The sequence below is a fragment of the Microplitis demolitor genome, chromosome 3, assembly GCF_026212275.2.
Source record: "Microplitis demolitor isolate Queensland-Clemson2020A chromosome 3, iyMicDemo2.1a, whole genome shotgun sequence".
NCBI classification, from domain to species: domain Eukaryota; kingdom Metazoa; phylum Arthropoda; class Insecta; order Hymenoptera; family Braconidae; genus Microplitis; species Microplitis demolitor.
Window position 1 is genome coordinate 16,103,258 of NC_068547.1, and position 20,495 is coordinate 16,123,752.

Genomic DNA, 20,495 nt, shown 5'->3' on the forward strand with positions numbered 1-20,495 from the left:
TTAAACTCTTTTTTATTGCCAAGCGTCAAGACAAATAAATTAATCTAAATCATTCGAATTACATTTAAATTACGCGGGAAAAAACTACGATCGGATCGTATTTATTTTCTTTAAATAAATTAATATTTTAATTATTCTGTCACTGAATATGAATGAATATATATTACCATTATATATAGAATTAAGAGAAAATATGAAAAATTTAGTCTGTACCATGTCTTCTATGATAATAAAAATTAAAAAAAGTTCATTTGGTATCAGTGAACAAAAATATATTAGATGACTAATAAAATAAAATTTGACCGTGTGAAGATTTTTTTTCAAAAATCCTATGATATACAATCATCGAAATCAATAAGTTTGTTAGCTAATAATGAGATTTGTCTTATTAAATTTCAATGGTAATAAAAATAAACAAAAGATTCTAGAGTAAGTTTTAGAGTAGAAATTTTAATAAACAATTAAATTCAAATTATGTTTAATAAATTTGGTAGTAATACTCAGGCAGTCACGTAGTGACTGTAGGTTGCTCGTTATTATTAATTTTTTAAATAAGGTCCTTGAGTGTTCGTACAATAAAATAATTTAAAATATTTAGATTCTCAAATACTTATTTATCAGTAATAATATTTTTAGTTGTATTTTTTTTTATAAAAATTATAAAAAACGCATTAAACAGTTAGAGTGAGCGACTAATGGTACTGAGCAGGTATAGGGACTTTTATCTTATAACAAAATCAATTTTTTTCAAATTTATGCCAAAGACATCGTACTTGAGAGTAGTAGACATTAAAAAATTTTATTTTATTTAAATAAACAAGTCAAATACTTGTAGTAAAAATTTTAGAAAATCGCACATGAAAAACTTTTAAAAATCTTTTTGTGCAAATGATGAAAATTGTATTTTACTTACAACTAATTCATAAAAATTAAAAAATTTTCTGATGTACATCAGACGTCTGCTGCTTTCAGTATCATGCCAAAGACTTGTTTAAAATTTTTATTTGTATATTTTTGAATCCATTGTGTAGAAAAAAAAGTTGTAAAAAAGTATACAATCTCTTGACTCAAAAAAAGAAGACAAGAAACAAAAATATTTACTTCAGAAAATATTTACGATATTATAAATAATTATTAGATTAATTAAAATTAAATTTAAAAAAAAAAATTTAATCAATACAAGAGAAGCTTGTTATCTTTAATTACTACGATTTAAAAATTGTCACAAGGAAAAAAAAGTAGTTTCACTTACTTGATAACACTCCCATTATATATTGATGTTTTTACAATAAATAAATAACAAACAATTTTTATAATCATCTGCTTGATGAAAACTCTTGTTTATTGATATATAATGTGTCACAAGTTGGCGCCAGAAATTAATTCATTGATACAGACAATACGCACTAAAGTTCATATATAATACACCAGAAAAATATGTCACGTATCACAAAAATATAAGATAAATAAACCACTTGACTGTATTTTTTAATTGAATCTCTTTAAAATTCATTCACAATTTTTCATCAAAATTAATATAATTTTTCATTCAAATCAGACACTCGATTGAATTCAAATTAAAACTCAAAATAGTTTCAAATAGGATAGAAATTTAAAAAAAAAAAAGTAAAAACAAATTTATAAATGTAATTTTTCATAAATTATCATTCTTTACATTTTAGGTACTGAGTCAGTTAATAAAATTATGACGAATTTATTAATGACGTAAATTATTTTTACTAATTATCATTAAAATGTATTATAGAGACTCAGCATAAATAAAGATTTAATGAAACTTCTAAATCTATTTAATTTTCACAATTAAATTCAGTATAAATTATTGATTTTATAAAAAGTAATATTTTACAGAGATCGTTTGCTCGTGATCCAATAAATTACTTAACAGAAAAAATTTCTCAAACATATACTTACATACATCTATATATTTATGAATATTGTATTATTTTTTTCATTAAAAAATTTATTTTCATACATATTCTAACTTATTCTATTTTTATGAGATCAGTCATTAACATCATACAGTACTTATAATTTATAAGACACAATATCATAGAAATATTATAAACATTTAATACGATGTAAAAAAAAATCACTAATTATTAATAACAGCCTGAATGATTTTTTAAAATTTAACTATAAAGATGTATAAAAAAATATCATAATTAAATAAATGACCTAGTACACGTGGAAAACTTAAAAATTCATAAATAGTTTTTCCGCATTTAATTTAGATCACTAAAATTAATTTATGTCTTTTAATTCTCCACATTTTTTCTTCTACCTTCTTGTTTTTCGTAAAATCAATTAAATATAGATTGATCATATTCCCATTACATACAATCCAAGTGCCACGATGACTTGGATTTTTGATTGCTCATTTATAAATAATTTACGGCATTATAAATTTATAATTACTTATATATAAATTAATTAACATCACAATAACAAACACTATGAATGAGAAACTAAAGAAAGAAAAAAAGAAAGAAAATAAGTTTTAATTAAATCTTTAAATAACATTAAACTTATATAATTTATAATAATAAACAATTAAATAATTACCAGTGAGAACAGTGCGACATATTTCATTAAATCGACTTTAATTTCCTCATTCTCAACGGCTTTCTCTTCACAAGCGTTTCTTCTTATTTTTCTTTTATTATACCGGTCAACCAGACGGTAAATTGTATTTACAAATATCAATTCGATTAAAAATACTTTTAAATGACCAGTACTGATGTACTTTTGTTGGTTGCTAAACTTCATCTCAGATTTTAACAAACTGAGCTTATTATTTTTGTTGGCTTCCCTGTAATATAAAAAAAAATCATTTATTAGTATTATTAATTAATAATAATAACAATTATTATTATTATAATTATTATTAACAAATGATAACAAATAATCTTATAATTATTATTTTTATAATTTTAAATACCGAACAATAAATAAAACTCATAATATACATATAATTAACACCAGGAATATATATATGAATAAAAATAAATACATAAAACAAAAATAAAAAAAAAATGTAACAATAATGTAAATACTGATAATAGCATGGAAAATGATTGAAATTTAATATAATCTAAAAATAAATACAGTTAATACTTTTTTTCTTTCTCTCTCTCTATCTCTATCTATTTAACCGATTTGATTAAATAATAATTAACTATAAAATACTTAGACACAAGATACGAATATATATATATATACATTTAATAATTTATATTTACATATGAGAATATATATTGGCATTAAAATGATTGAATTTTGGAAAACAAGTCACATAACATTTGCAATAATGATAAGGAAATATTATTTCTTATTAACTCTTGTCTCATTACTTGTACAGTGTGTCTTTATCAGTCACGCCGGAACACGGTGAGACAAGCCAAGCATAAGATTTCTGTCCCAGCCGTGAACTTTACGAATAGTTTATATTAGATAGCAAGAGTTCGGCTTAAAAACGATAACCGTCTGTTCAATTTGTTTATGATTCGTCCTGGTTTCTTTGCATTAACTCAATGTTTATCCCACCCATGAATCTCATATGATGTTATTATCAATCAACATTAAATTAATCATTAAATCATCTTTGTTTTTTAATGTCATACTTAGAATTATTTTATTAGACTAAAAAATATCTAGAGATTATTATTAAACAACAAACAATATAATTTATCTCATTAATTAAACTGCTATAGATATACAATAAATATTTATATGGATGTTATAAATAAATATGCGTATGTATAATTACTGTATTTTTTTTTTTAATTATAATTAAAAATTACCCTGAAAAAAATTTGCAGAGTGAACGAGGATTAAACTCCGGATTTACCGGAGTGAATGCGAACCCGATGATTGTTTATTTATTTAATTCCCTCGGAATTAAATTTACTCCGAAGGGGAGTTTATTTTAATATTAAAACTCCAAATCGGAGTGAATGTGGATTTAAATAAAATCCAAATCATTCCAATGAAAGACAAACTCCCTATTTACTCCGTATGCGGAGTGATTTTTTTTTAAAAACTCCGAAAGCCCGAGTGAATTCGGATTTAAATAAAATCCGTAATTACTCCGAATTAACTCCCGATTTTTGAATGTGTGAACTTACCATAGTTTCGATTCCACTATATAAAAATAAATGTTAATTTTAATTTGAAGGTGGCTTGCAATACTGTTCAAGTTGTTCATAACTGCACCACCGATGACAGCATTCTTCCACAATACCCGGTCCAGTTGGTGCTTTGCTATTATCATCTCCATTGTTTGAAAATGGTTCATTAAATCCTCGAGTACTACAAACAAGATAAAGAGCGTCACTCAAACTTTTTGAGCACAATCTTATGGTCTTCTGGTGTGGTCGCGATTCAACCGGGGTCATTAAAAACAATAAGAGACCAAGAAGAATCACGATAATTATTCTCAATAAATATATATATTTTGTTGTATACATTGTTTTAAATTTATAATTATTCCTTTATTAATATTATTATTATACAGTACAAACCACAAAATTAAATTTTTAATGAGTTCACTTAATTTATAAATTTGTTATAATGGTTTTCACTTTATTTAAAAACTCAAACTTCACTGTTTATTAATAATAAATTCATTTTATTGCATAGTATAAATATTATTAATTGTAATTAATAATATGTAAAATAGTAAATAATTATTCATAATAAAAAAAAATTTATTTAAAACAATATGGTAATTTGGAGACACTCAAAGACAACCGACGTTAGTCGGTACTTGAGTCCTACTAAAATGATCTCCGGCTTATTTTCTGCAACCACTTGGACTTGTAATATTTCTTATATTTCGTCCGCTCTGTTCAAGAGATAGCTTGTTGGTGTTGAGGGAGATTCTAATAAGACGGGAGTAACTATGACTCTATATATACATATATAATATATAGTAATATAATGGATCTTTTTCCGGTGACAGAAGTACATATGATGATGAGAATAATTGCCTCGACTAGACACAGTATTTTATCAACACGTGGTTGACCGAGAGGCGCCAATAACATCTTTAGAAATCTCCATGCAATGTTCTATTGTGTCCCAGATTATCATATCATTTATATATGTGTATATATATATTTCATATTATTGCTTTCACTATATGCTTTATATAGTCAAGTCTAGATTACATGGACCGTGAAAAATGTAAATATGGAAATTGCGTGAGATGTCCCTGTCTGATAAATATTTTCATTAATATCTAGAGCAAAATATTTTTTTATTTACGTTAAATATTTATATATAGATATATATTTTTCTTTAATAATCTATTTTGATAATAAGTTTGTACCTTAATATTTTATATTTGAAAAAGAACCTTCAGAACGGAAAAAAATTCAGCTGAAGATATATATTTTTAAAAATAATAATAATGTTTATATTTTATTAGCATTGTTTTTAACATTTACAATAAATTTATTAATAATATAAATAAACACTATCACATTTGTTCTAGTTATATTTTTTAAATTTAAGATATACAAAAAAAAATTTAAGACAAAGAAAATCAGCCAGTTTTCATTTTATTATTTGTATTTATATGTATATTAGCCGTCACCCGCAGCTTCGCCTGTACGGAGTATGTGATATTTATATTGTTGTTGAAAATTTCGGTGGTTCGCACCCCCTTCCGAGTTGATTTTCGGGAACATATATCAGTAATGCTAGATATTCATAATTGTAAGGAACCTTTTGATAGAATTCAAGCCTGTAGGTCGTAATGTAAAAAACATAACTGTTTTCATATTTGATTTCACTGTAACTACCTTTGAAATAAATTTTCGGAGAAATACCAGTAATGGCAGGTTTTTATAAGTGTAAGGAACATTGGTACCAAAGTCTAAATTTGTAAGCTTTATAAATATAAACTGCATTAGTAAATTTGACTACATATTTAGTAAATTTTACTATCCCGCTTAGTAAATTTTACTATATTAAAATGGAAATATAGTAAAATTAAATTTTTAATAAGCTTTTAACTTTTTATTATTATTTCTATCATTTTGATTATGATTGTTATTTATGTCATCTGTATTGGTGTTTGTGTCGATTTTTATTTTTAAAATAATCACTTGTTTTAACCGAGATTCGAACCCTGATCAGCACATGAAAAATTCGTGTGAAAAAAAATTCTTTGGAAAATTAAATTTCACGATATAAAAATTTTGGAGTAAAAATGGTTCTCAAAGACATCATATAATCGAAATGGTGTGAAATAATGGAGTAAAACTTCCTTACTGTACCTATAGGTTACTATAATTTTTTTTTTGCGTTGAAATTATTTGTCATGAACGTTATTAAATTGAGTTAGTTATTATGTATATATATTTTTTAATTGATAAATAAATTAATCAATTACATTATTTATGATTTATATTATGGTTATCCTTCTGATTAAATCACCTCATTGATTTCTTTCATAATTTATATCCATCTGATAAGAGAAAAATATTTTCACAAATCTGCGCAGCAAATTCTTATAAATGTAAGGAACATTTGGGGCAAATTTCAAGCCCTTCAGGTCTTATAATTTTAAAACAGACGTATTTTTATCATTGACCCCACTTTAGCCCCCTACGGAGTTGGTTATCGAAAAAAATACCGATGATGACGGATTTGTAAGAATATTGGAAATATTTATTGTGCCAAAGTTCAAGACTGTAAGTTTCATAATGAAAAAGCGGAAGTTTTTTATCTTTGAGCCGACTGTTAATGTAAAAACAGTTGACTAACGAATGCTTATTCAAGAATTTCATTAAAAAAAGTGACTTTTAAAATTAATTTCTCTACCAAACGACTTACAGACATTGATATAATGCCTACGCAGAAAAAAAAGGATTTCTTGGCGCAAGAAATATTTTGTATTATGAATTGAAGACAAAAATTTTCATAGAGACTAGAAAAAATTTCTTGGTTCGAAAATTTTCTTTACGCCTTAAAAAGTTTTTTCTTGCTTCAAGAAAATTTTTGTTTTCAATTTATAATACAAAAAATTTCTTAGGTCAAGTAAAAGTTTTTTAGAGGCGAGTAAAAATTTTTTGCCCCAAGAAATCTTTATTTTTCTTTGTATTTCTCACACAATCACATACTCTTTCATAATCTATCTATTTCAGACAAACTGACAAACATTGTAAAAATGGTAGGATTAGTATCAGGATAGGATATTTAGCACAAAATTGAACGAATTAATCAGATGCACAGACAGAGCCTACAGAATTTTTTAGTAGTAAATTCATATATATATATATATATATATATATATATATATATATATATATATATATATATATATATATATATATATATATATATATATATATATATATATATATATATATATATATATGCAATGTAAGAAACCAGGAGTGAATTCGGAGTGACTATAGACTTAATTTCAATCCAAATTCACTACGCCACTCGGAATTCCGGAGTTTAAAAAAAATCACATCGTATACTGAGTTAATAGAGTTTTTTTTTCAGCGGAGGGATTTTAATTTTATTTAAATCCGTATTATCTCTGCATCTTTTGTACAGTTTATATCTACAGAAAAATTAATTCAATTTGTAAATATATAATAAATAACCGAATGTAATTAGCATCAAATTTAATACAATGACAATTTTAGGGGACATTTACTTTTTTGCGGTCAGCTATAAATAAAAAATATATATAACAAGGGTGATCGAACGGGGGAATGCCCGTGCGATTCGTTCCCTCGTTGATCAACGTTGTTATTTTTCTTTAATTGTTAAGATAACAATGTAATATATGTATATATATATGCATATTTATATATATATATATGTATATAAATATATAGATTTATATATATATTTACTGATTAAAAGCAATGTCGTGTCTGGCGATATTGCAAAACGAAGAGAATTTCTTTAGGAATCTCTTTAAGCATTCGTTTTTTTTCTTCTTTTTCTTATTATTATTATTATATGTATACATTTTTATATTTTAAGCCGAATATTATTCATATTGAGTGTTGCTTATCAATTTTCAACTATTTTCTCACGCTCTCCGTTGTTTTTGTTGTTGTTGTTGTTGTATTCTCGATATATTCATTTTAGGTATAATTGCATAAACTTATTACATCAATAAATAAATACGAGCAATCTGAAGTCACTACGTGACTGCTCAAATATTACTACTGACTTTATAAAATACTTAGAAGGAAACGATTTCTTGTCTCAAAAAATATTATTTGCACCAAGAAATTTTAGGTACCATAAATTCAATACAAAAATTTTCTTTAGGTGAGAAAAGATTATTTTGGTCAAGAAATGATTCCTTGCACCAAAAAATTTTTTCTAGTTCTAAATAACTTTTTTGTTTTAATTCACAATGCGAAAAATTTCTTGGGGTAAGCAAAAATTTTCTTTAGACGAGTAAAGATTTTTTGTGTCAATGAATCCTTTTTTTTCTATGCACATTATTTTGGCTTTGAGAAGCTTCCTAAAACCAAATGGAAATATAAAACTTTGTCATTTTGGAATAAATATCGCGATGTAAATAATATAGCATATATTCAGTGACATTCAGTCATATTTAGTGAGAAAATAATTAGAATATTGATTTATTTAAAAGAAATAATTACGATCGTATTTCTTCTCGCGTAATTTAAATGTAATTCGAATGATACAGATAAATCGATTTTTCTCAATGATTGATCATAAAAAAGAGTTTAAACTATGAAAAGGCACAAATTCAAGTCGAAACCTTTCTAACGATACCAAGTTTAATAACATTAACCAATTCTATCATACAGATATGCCGGGAACAAAATTTTCCTCATTCTCTTAATAATATAGATAATATAAGAGGACACACAAGTGCTGATTATCGTGGCGCCAGGGAGAAAGAAACTCAAACTAGACTTCGGACAGGCCGACCTGTATATAGACAACGCCTTTTGAATCGACAATGTATATAATATTAATGAATATACATTCATGTACATATGTATATCATACATAAAAGAACGATTGGATCAAGTATAATATATATATATATATTAGACTGTGTCAGAAAAAAAATTTATGTTTTATTTTAATTAAATACATCTCAGAAGTTACTTAAATAAAAAAAAAAAAAAAAAAAATTCTAAAATTTAAGCTTCATGTCTCAAAAATTGAGCTGGCGCACGGGAGGGGGGTGGGATCTTCAGCAGTCTTGTAGGAAATAAAATTCTCTACAATAATGGTATCTTGTGTCACACGCTTAAATTTAATAGAAAAAAAAGTTATGGAGATTGAAACTTAGGGGGAAAAAGTCGAATTTTCAAGATGGCAAAAGGAAAATTTATTTTCATTTTTCCTTTAATTCTAAAAAATTCAATTGTAATTCAAATTGATAATAAAGGTTTCTTGTATTTGTGGTCTTTAGGTTTATAATTCTTCAAAATAATATTAGACTAAAAAATTTTTCCTAAATCATTAAATTTTTCTCAACTTTAGAGCTCATCTCTGTAACTTTCTTTCTATGAGCTCTATTAAAACGACTCTAAGGACCATTTTCATAGATAATTCAATCCTCTTTTTTATTAAAATAGAGAGAATTTCTAGTAAAGAGAATTTTTCTTTTTTATTAAAGTAACTTCTGAGATGTATTTAATTAAAATAAAAAATAATTTTTTTTTCTGTTACAGACTAATATATACATTGTATTATCATATTATTAATAAAAAATAACTCCACTAAATAAAATCGAAGTAAAAACTCGCGTATTACATTACTGCTCAGCTGATATACGCACACAGTCAAGCATGCACATATTCGGACACACACACACACACACACACACACACACACATTGTTTCACAAATTAATATAAATTCATTTAAATGTTAAAACTCTGGACTGGAGAGAATTAGGAGTGAAATAAAATCTGCGTTACTCCGAGATCATTACGCTAAAAAAAACTCCCAATTCGCTCCGCAAGCGGAGTGATTTTTTCAAAAACTCAGGAACTCCGAGTGGCGGAGTAAATGCGGAGTGAATTCAGATTGAAATTAAATCCGGATTCATTCCCAATTTTTTACAGCGTACTTAACAGGAAAGAAAATAAAATATTCTAGTACTTTCCTACAATAATCTTTAATAATTAAAAAATCCATAAATAAATATTTATTGCGACTTAAATAAACGTAATTGCATTAATTCATTACTTTATTTTTATTAATAGATCTTTTAATCACTTATTATGTTGATATATTTAAATAAAATCATATATTCAGACGGATAAAAATATTTTCGTCATTAACAGTTAGATTAAAAAAAATTACTTTAATTTAAATGTTAAGTACAACATGGATTATTTCATTTATGTTGTAATGAAAGAATTTAAATGGAAATCACGATGAGACATCTAATTTCATTCATACTTTATGTAAAATGTTTATTTATTTTTTTTTTCTTCGGAGATAATATTATAATAATTAGTAAATCATACTTTAAAGAATTTTTTTGAAGTAGAATAATTTTTTTTTTTATAAATAAATAGTTTTGCCGTCAATTAAGTGATTTGATTCCGAGTAAAACCGCAAAATAGAAGCATCACCGCTGCAAGGTGCAACAGTACTACACGGGGTCTTTATGCCCGTAATACCACCACAAGACGTCTGTGATAATATGGTACAAAATTTATAATCGCCACTGCAATACTACTGAAAAATAATCGTCGATTATAGATATTATATAAAATAATTCTTTAAATTATTCAAATTTTTTTGTCTTGACATGTACTTTCAAGAAAAAAATTTTTAAAAATTATCTGAAGTAGTTATTAACGTTTAAAGATTCAAAATGACGTATTCAAAAAGTCCAACCCCTCAAATTTTTTTTTTAATTTTTCACGAAATTTTACACTACTTTTAAGTATCAATTCAAGATGTGATCGCAATTTAAATTATGTCACTAAGGACCATTTTTTTAAACCGGGTTTATTTGTATCCATGTTTAAATTAATTTTGCTAGTATATCTCTACATTACTAATATATAGATATACTAGCAATATTAATTTAAATCCGGGTAAAAATAAACCAGGTTTGAAAAAGTGGCCCTAAATATATTACAATAACATTAAAAATAATTTAATTGTTGGCGATTTAATCACTGTAATCTATTTAAAATATTTTATTCAGTCGTGTTATACACTTGTTACGTTTTATTTTAATATTATTTTTTTACACATCGATTGTTTTCTGACTATTTTTATATGGCGTGAAAACTTGTCTGAAAGTAATCACTAGTATATCTATAAATATGACTTCACTACTGCGAGTTGACTTAATTGCGGCGTAATTTTGTGAATTTTTTTACTAATTACTGAAGTTATCAATATATATTAATAACTTCACAAAATTATGTCGCAATTGAATCACATCGTGAAAGTGAAGTCATATTCACTTTCGGACAAGTCTTCAGTCGCGGTGCGAGTACTATGGAGCTATGTTGCGGCAGTGAATAAAAATTTATTTAAACTCCCGCTATGAAAATTGCAAATTTAAAAAAAAAGGGAAGATAATGGTTTTAGTCCGATTTTCGAAAATCGAGTTATCATCAGATGTCGACGTTTTGAGGTCCTTGAAAGCTATTCTGACTATTTCCGGGTGGATGCGCGCGCGCGTGTGTGTGTGTGTGTGTGTATGTGAAAGTAAATTTTTTTTGTCCGACGATATCATTAGAATGAATCAACCGATTTGAAGTTCTTGGTGGCAATCGAAAGGGCTTAAAATTTATAAGATTTTGGAGTCGGTCGGTCATGTAGTTTAAAAGTTATACAAAAAATTAAAATTAAAAAAAATTTTTTTTTTCGTTTTGTGCGTATAACCCATGCAGGAGCTGCCAGAATTGAACGACGAGCTCCTACTTGTCCCAGCACTGGGGAACCTAGTTTCGGCACACCGGTATTGGCCCATGTTTGGCTCAAAACTGGGTTACCTATAGTTTTGGCCGTTACAATGATTACCCGAGCTTGGGCCAATACTGAGTGCCCCTGCCTTGGCTGTCCAATGGCAACCCAGACGTGGACTAAGGTAGGAATACCCAAGTTTGGCTTATACCTATGGTTTAATAAGTAGATCATATAAATGTAACAGTTCAACATTAGTAGGTTCGATCAGTAGCTACCGTTCAGTCCCAGCAACCAGATGGACGGCAGTTCATGCTCAGAGCCTAGCAGAATTTTCACCGAGTTTTTTTTCACATCATTTACCTCCCTTAGATAGTTTAAACGTTAATGATCATATAAACTCTACGAGGTTAATAATCATAAATTTTTTTTTTTTAATTAAATTTTTTCGTTTTCTCGATGCATGAACCAGGCCTGTCAACCAGGCTTGGCCCGAGATTATCATTCCAGAATTTTACCAAAACTGGCTTACAAACCTGGCTCAAGGTTTTACAAAGTTGGGCCAAGTCTGGGCCCGTGATACTTTCCTCTCTGGGAACTCATAAACCATTTTCACTTGTCCGATTAGTCTCAGAATGTAGTCAGTTCTAAGCCTTGGTGAGCTTTTTCGTTTACCACTGAGAACGCTTGAATCGGTTTATTCGTTCCAAAGATATCGTCAGACAAAAATTATTTTTTCCAGTGAAATGTGTGTATTCTCAGCCAAACAGTTTTTTGAGCTCGAAAAGCTCAAAAATTTACTCCCGGAGCTCGTAAACAGCGGTAAGTTTTGGGGCTAGCCCGCAGGGTCAGGCGGTTTTTAGATTTTTTTATTAAAAAATATAAATTTTCATTTTTACTCGGGAGTATAAATATAAACATCTTTAATTTTCATTTGTTTGTGGTTCTTAAAAATTTTAGTCTTAATAATCATCTATATTAAAATTCAATAAAATCTATAACTCATAAAAGTTTAATTTCTTGAAGTAATAAGATTACAGTATCATGCAGCTATGTTACGGCAATGGTTCAGCTAAGTTAGACAGAAATAAAAATTTTTCGTGCGGCGATTTCGTTCTCTAAACGGCTATTGTGTTGCGGGCAATAATTACGGGCGCCGTGCAGCTACGATGCAGCGGTGTATTAAAATTAATTTTTTTATAATTGAATTTAAATTTTTACTCAAAAAAAAAAAATTATAACTTTTAAATTATTAAAAAATTTCTTTGTAAATGTGTTACGTATAAATTTATTCATTTCTTAATATAAACTATTTATTTTTGTTCAAGTTAAAAATAAACTATCATCGCATTCCACATGGATAAAAATATATACCTATGTACAATATGAAAATTAAATAAAAACTAATGTACAACTTACTGTGTATTTATATATTCATTGTTGTAAAAAAAAAAAAAATTTGAAAAAAAAAAAAAAAAAAAAAAAATTCAACAGTTACATTAAACAAACAAGAAAAAAATTATGATAATCTTACTTGACTTTGTTTTTCTATTTATCAACCTCACGCGCGTTAGATCATGTTTTATCATCAACTTTTTATTTAAAAATGTTTCTAAACTCGATGGAAAAATTAGTGTAATTAATTATTAAACCAATCAGAAAAACAAAAATAAATAAAATGTAACATTTTCAAAAGTTACTATTAAACGTTTATGAATATTTATTATAATCGTTCGGACATTATGATTGAGTAATTTTAAGTATTTTATTATTTTTAATAAAAATTATTAATGAAACGTATTGACGTAAGTGAAAATAACTTTAAGTACGATGATAATAAAAAAATGTCTATTTTTAAAGCGAACATTAATTAATTTTAATAATCTAGATAATATTCTGACCAAACCTCCTGTGGTTCCAGGGAATAATTTCCATAATATGAAAGGAATAGCTCACGGCGACGATATCTGCTTCACCTAATTGCCAAAGACATTACTGACAATTACATTTCGATAATAAATATAATACCGTGAAAGTTAGAAGTATTAATAACATATATTCTATGTTTTACCATAAGAAGAAACTCCTAATTATAGTAATTATATTTTTTGTGAATTTATATTTAAAGTTTTTATTTTTCAGAACAATGAATTCTTTTTAACATCAGTCCAAATGCCCGTATATTTGAAAATTTAAAATTTTTCAAAACTAAAAAAATGTATTTTACAGAAAGAAACAGATTGAATATATTAAATTTATTTTTAGTCTGTATGGCCATAATTTCACTTAAAATATCATACGGTGCCGACCCAATGGGAGGTATTCTTAACATTAATGAAGTAGTTATATCTAAATTTGAATCAGTGAATTTTAATAATTTCAGTGACATACTAATTCAAAGCAGTAGTAATTTAAATCAGCAAATTTACTTATATTTATATTTATAAAGATGAATAACATCTACTTAGTCATGTTAAATGTGAAAAGTTATTTACAAAAAATAAATTACGAACTTATATAATTTTTTTTTATGTAATTTCAATGAAAGTATTTTTTATTTTTCATTAAAAGAAATTATTTTATCTTTGACAATTAGTCAAGAATTCAGTTATTATTAGGAGAAAAGTCAGGCATTATAAAAAAATATAAAGATATGTAATAGACTTTAATTCTTTAAACAGACATTTGGACTAGCATTGAAAAATTACATTTATCTTAAAACTAATATTTAAAGATAACAGCAAAAAAATATAGAGAACGAATATACATAAATATTTGAAAATAAATACATCTAAAAATACATTGATATCAATATTTCAAGAGGATAAAAATAGATCTTTCTAAGAAAATAATAATTGTAAAAAATTAAAAATAATGAACTAAGGATTTAAATTTAAAAAAAACAATTTTGCAGGTCCTGACAATTTTGAAAATTGTTAAAAAATAATATGTGTTATTTAATAACAGAAGGTTATAATTAAACAACATATATTTATTTATCAAACTACCAATGATTTAAGAATATAGAATTATACTGAGAATCTACAGATGTCAACAAATGTAGATTAATACCATTATGGAACGCGTGTTCTAAGCCCTTCTCTTTTTATTTCTTGATAAAAAATAAAAAACAACAAAAATTAAATACGTAACTTAAATTAATCATACTTATTTATGGGATTCATTTTGTTTACTCCGAATAAAATCTTAAGATTGTTATTATTAGCATTAATATTTCTAAGTTCGTAATTAACGAAAACATTGCGATAAGCTTAAAATAAATTATTCAAATAATTACTGAAATTCAAAACTATAACTCATAGATAAAAAAATTTTTAGTTTTTATGTGTTCTTACACTTACTATGTAATATTATGCCAAATTATAAATTTTTAATACTTTAAACAATTTTTACAGATTCTTCATTAGCTATCTAATAATTGATTAATATAAATATAGTTAGAAAAAAAATTATATTAATCTTTTAAGAGCAGGATGAAAAAATAGCTTATGTCATAATAGGAACTAAAAATTGTTTTTAACAAAAGGTCAAGTAATCTACATGACTTTACCCCAAATAGTCTATAGATTAAATGTTTAATAGATATGTGTAGTCAGTATGTTTACTTCATATTAGAGAATTCTTCGATTGGCCACTAAAAAATAAAAAAAAAGCTTACTCCCACCATTTGACGTAGGCGCTGAGATCTCTACGTATATATATCTTTTAGCATACTGACCAAATTTTACAAGGAAAGGAAAATATCATTGCTCTCAGTTAGGCCGACGAATTCGTCGACACAGCATGAATGTGATTGCTCAGTTTTAACTAATTTTATTTAAAATATATTTTTATAATAACTTATATAATAAATATAAAACATAATAAACTGTATTAATTGAAGACTGATTTAGAACTATTTAAAGTTAAATAAAGATAACTGAAAGGTTGTTGATAATACAAAGTTAAAAATAGTTATCAATAAAATTTTTTGATAATACTCTGATTATGTACTCGATGCGAATTAATTTAACATTATTGATTATAATTATTTCAATAATGTTTAATTTAGTGGTAACATCGCCATTGAATAGGAGTAGTGGAAAAATTAGAGTGTGTTCATCAGCTTTAAGTAATACTCTTAAGCTAGTATGCAGTGATGGATATAATGAGCCTTCATCAAACGAATCCAGATCTAATTCTCCGACCGGTGGTGGCATTGTTGAAGAATGCTGTCATAAAGCTTGTAGTTTAGAAACTCTTCGACAATACTGTCAATAATTTTATATGATTATTTTGAAGCATTGATTAGAACAGTGGTATGTAATACTTATTTTATTATAATAATATATTTTTTAGACATTCTTATTTAATTGGGGTAGAAAGAACGGTTTTGGATACTTAATCTGAAGTGGACATTTAAAATTTTCTTTCAACATATTAACAAAAAATGTTTAAAAATCCAAGTGTCCATCTCAATCACTCATTTTATTTTTAATCATTATTTTTATTTTATAATATCAATTTATTTATTTTTTTTTATCATGAATTTTTATTCAACTTATAAAATATTAATTTGATTTTTTTATTTATTCTTTTCAGTTTAATATTTTTTTTAAATATCTCGTGTTTTTGTCTTAAATGTCACTCTTTCATTTAAAACCTACACTATTACGCTAGTGCTGCTGCCAGTAGTTGATGGAGAGAAAAAATGAAAAAAAATAATAACAACAGTAACAATAAAAATGGCAGCTAAATTTTTCATGAATGATCAGTTTTATGTTTTTAATTTATTAAAATTAAGCTAAAAGGCTTTAGATATAGTGATTTTCATTCATAAGGGTTCTTGTGATAAAAAATACAAAGATAATAAAAAAAAAGTTAAGCCGATTATTTCGTCTATCGAGAGATATCGTGTTTACGAAGTTTCATACGTAACAATTGACAGCGCCGGTTTCTTGAATTAAAATAATTTATTGTAAACTAATAAAATAATGAATCGACTTAATATTGAATTCAAATTGTTCCTTAATAAATTATCTATATGCTAGTATACAATTTAACCTATTTTGGTGTAAATCAAAGAGTGTAGAAATATTTTTGTGTCCAAAAAATAGTTGGAAAAAAAAAACCGATCATAAAGCACCTTCAGCGCTTTCGCGCTCGAGGTGAGCAATATTAAAACATATATTTATCTAATAATTCTTTATACGGTGTTAAAATATGATAAAAACATTAAATATGTTTTGGGGATTTTAATACCCACTTTTGAAAGGTATCCAAAACTGCTATAAACAACTAAAACAAAAAATCCTTTTTTTTTTTGTAATTATCACATTCTTAATAAATCTACGGGTTAATTAATCAATAATTTATTGCATGTTATGATGTTTTACCATACTTAAAAATTGCTCAAGCTTATCAATTTCCTTAATGTTCATCACAAGTGATTCTACCCTATCCTTAAGTTTTTTTTTTATTTTTAATTTTAGATTCTAAGTTTATCGAGCAATACATTTTTTACACAATAATAAATTTTTTTTTTTTAATCGTTATTCAATAAATCCGCATTCATCCGTATTAAATTTTATACAATAATTTAAAAATTTAACTCAAAAATTATTTAAAATTATTGTTTTTCAGATTTATTATCAATCATCACAACTTAGTCATCTCTTTAATAAAATCTACAACGGCGATGTATGGGAATAATATTTTTCATGAGTGATGGCAAAAATATGAATAATCGTCGATATTGTAAATAATACTTAAAATAATAATGCTCATAAAAAAAAGAAATGTGTTCAATAATTCTTCATTTTAATTTGTGAATGAGCAATATATATATTATAAATAGGAAATTAAAATAGTAATATTAAATTTTTTAAATACAAAAAATAACTATTTATGTTATTAGTAGGTATAATATTTATAATATGGAAATATTATAAGAACCTGAGTATTAAAAATATACTAAAATTTGCTAGGGAAAAATTTTTATTTATATTGACTATTTCTCAGTGATATTTTAGTATTTTATATAGTATTTATAGGTAAATAAAAACTATTATCTTGCTCTTATAGAGAATTATTAATAAATCAATTAGATAGTTGTATATATAAATCCATTAAAATAAGTTACAAAGTTACAACAACGAATGCCAGAGTAAAATACAAAACTTTTTTTTATGTATATTAAAGCAATGTAAAATAAATTTTTTAATAATTGTAATTTTTTTATGTACAATATATTTAAATACCCTATATATTGAAGGTCTTGATATATTTTTATTTTCAAGAAAAATAATAATAATAATTTCGACATTTTTGTTATCTATAATATTATTTTTAGTTTATTGGAAATATTCTCAGAGTAATCAATTATTTTATTTTATAATTTTTTTCATTGTAGCCAATATTACTGAAAATTTTTAATGTACAATAAAAAACAAAAAATCTTGTCCATTATATAGAATGGTTTTTTTTTCATCCCATTATCTTTAGTTTAATTTTTTTTTTATTAAATTAGAATAATAACTTTTTTAGTTATGAAATCAATAGTGTAACATAATTTATTTTTGAATGTGATTATAAAGTAGAATGAATATATTTTTAGTAAACCTGTTTTCGTCCATGAACTTGATGGTAAAGTTCCGCTATCTATAAATAATATACTATAAAGTTCATGGGTGGAGGCAAAAAACGTGGTTCCTATTGAAGATAAAGTTACTTCTTCAGTCGATATATCAAACTAAGGGGAAATAATTATCAGTCATTACTTTTTCTAAAGATCATTCAACTCATATATTTTAAATTTATTTAGTTTTTGACTCTATTAAGTTTAACTTCATTTAAGTTTTATTCTACTTCCATTTCACAAGACTTTTTTTTTTTTTTTTTTTGCTAGTTATAAGTTTTTTTCAATAAATAAATTTATATTTGAAAATGATTATTATTTGCTAATTTAAAAACGATTTTAAATATCTAAATTTATACATAACATTTAATTATTTACAAATAATTTTAATATTTTTTTTCTACTCATTATCGATTACCGATTTCGAATTTAAATAAATTTTAACAATTTTGATGGCCTAAAGAAAACCTAAATTCATTTTTTAAAGGGTCCAAATTACTTCGACAGGATTAATAATACTTGAGATGTCTACTGTATTTTAAGTTCATTAAACTATATTATGAAGAGAATAAGGAAAATTTTTTTCCCAGCATATCTATATGATATGGTTAATATCATAGAATTGGTTAATGTTATTAAATTTAGTATCGTTAGAAAGATCTTGACTTGAATTTGTGTCATTTCATAGTTTAAACTCTTTATTGCCAAGCATTGAGATAAACCGATTTATCTATGTCATTCGAGTTATGTTTAAATTACGCGGGAAAAAAATACGATCGGATCGTATTTATTTTCTTTCAACAAATTAATATTTTAATTATTCTGTCATTAAATATAACTAAATGTCACTGAATATATAGCTAGATTATTTATATCGCGTCACTAATTCCAAAACGACATATTTTTATACTCCCTTTTGGTTTTAGGGAGCTTCTCAAAGTCAAAAGGGCGCACACAGAAAAAAAAGGATTCATTGACGCAAAAAAATCTTTACTCGCCGAAAGAAAATTTTTACTTATCCCAATAAATTTTTTGCATTGTGAATTGAAAACAAAAATTTATTTAAAACTAGAAAAAATTACTTGGCGCAACAAATTATTTCTTGCAGAAAATTTTTGTGTTTAATTTATAATGTATAAAATTTCTTGGTGCAAGTAAACATTTTTTGCAGTAAAAAATTCTTTTTTTTGGTGTATTTCATAAATTTAGTAGTGATATGTGGACAGTCATGTAGTGCAAGTTGCTCGCTATATCTAAAATTTTTTCAAAAACTTATAAATTTTCTCTTTTGGAATTATTAGTTAGTTCACATGTACACATGTATACACGGGTGAACGAGCTAACGGATATTCATCTAAAAATGGACCAAAACTAACACACTTCCCTTTTTTTGAAAATTTTCAATTTTTATGGCGGGAAGTTGCAGATTGTACTGGTTGAAATATATAAACTTCTTTTGCATATTACTAAATTAATCTGTATTTATCTCAAGAGAAAATTATTAAAGGGGACATCCATTAATTACGTGAGCTTAGAATGGGGGGGGGGTCTAATGAAATCTCACCAAATCTCATTTAAAGCGAGGGGGGGATAATCTAAAATCTCATCTTAACTTCAAAAAATATAAAATATTACAAATATTAAAAAAAAGTTATTTTGAGTGTTTATTTTGTCCGCTCAAATAAATCTCATGGCTATTAATTATAAATTATTTTAATCGAAGAAGTACACGAGTGTTCATGGATTGAGTGAAAATTTTAAAAAAGTGTTGTTTTTATCTGTTTTTTTTTTTTGCTTTGAATTTTATATAATTTAAATAAAATAACTATAATATAGGGGTTGGACGGGGGGGGGGGGCAAAACGGGGTACCTTACGAAATACTAAGTTTTTGAGGAAATACGCTAAATCTTTTAATTTTTAATGATATTCAAGGTTA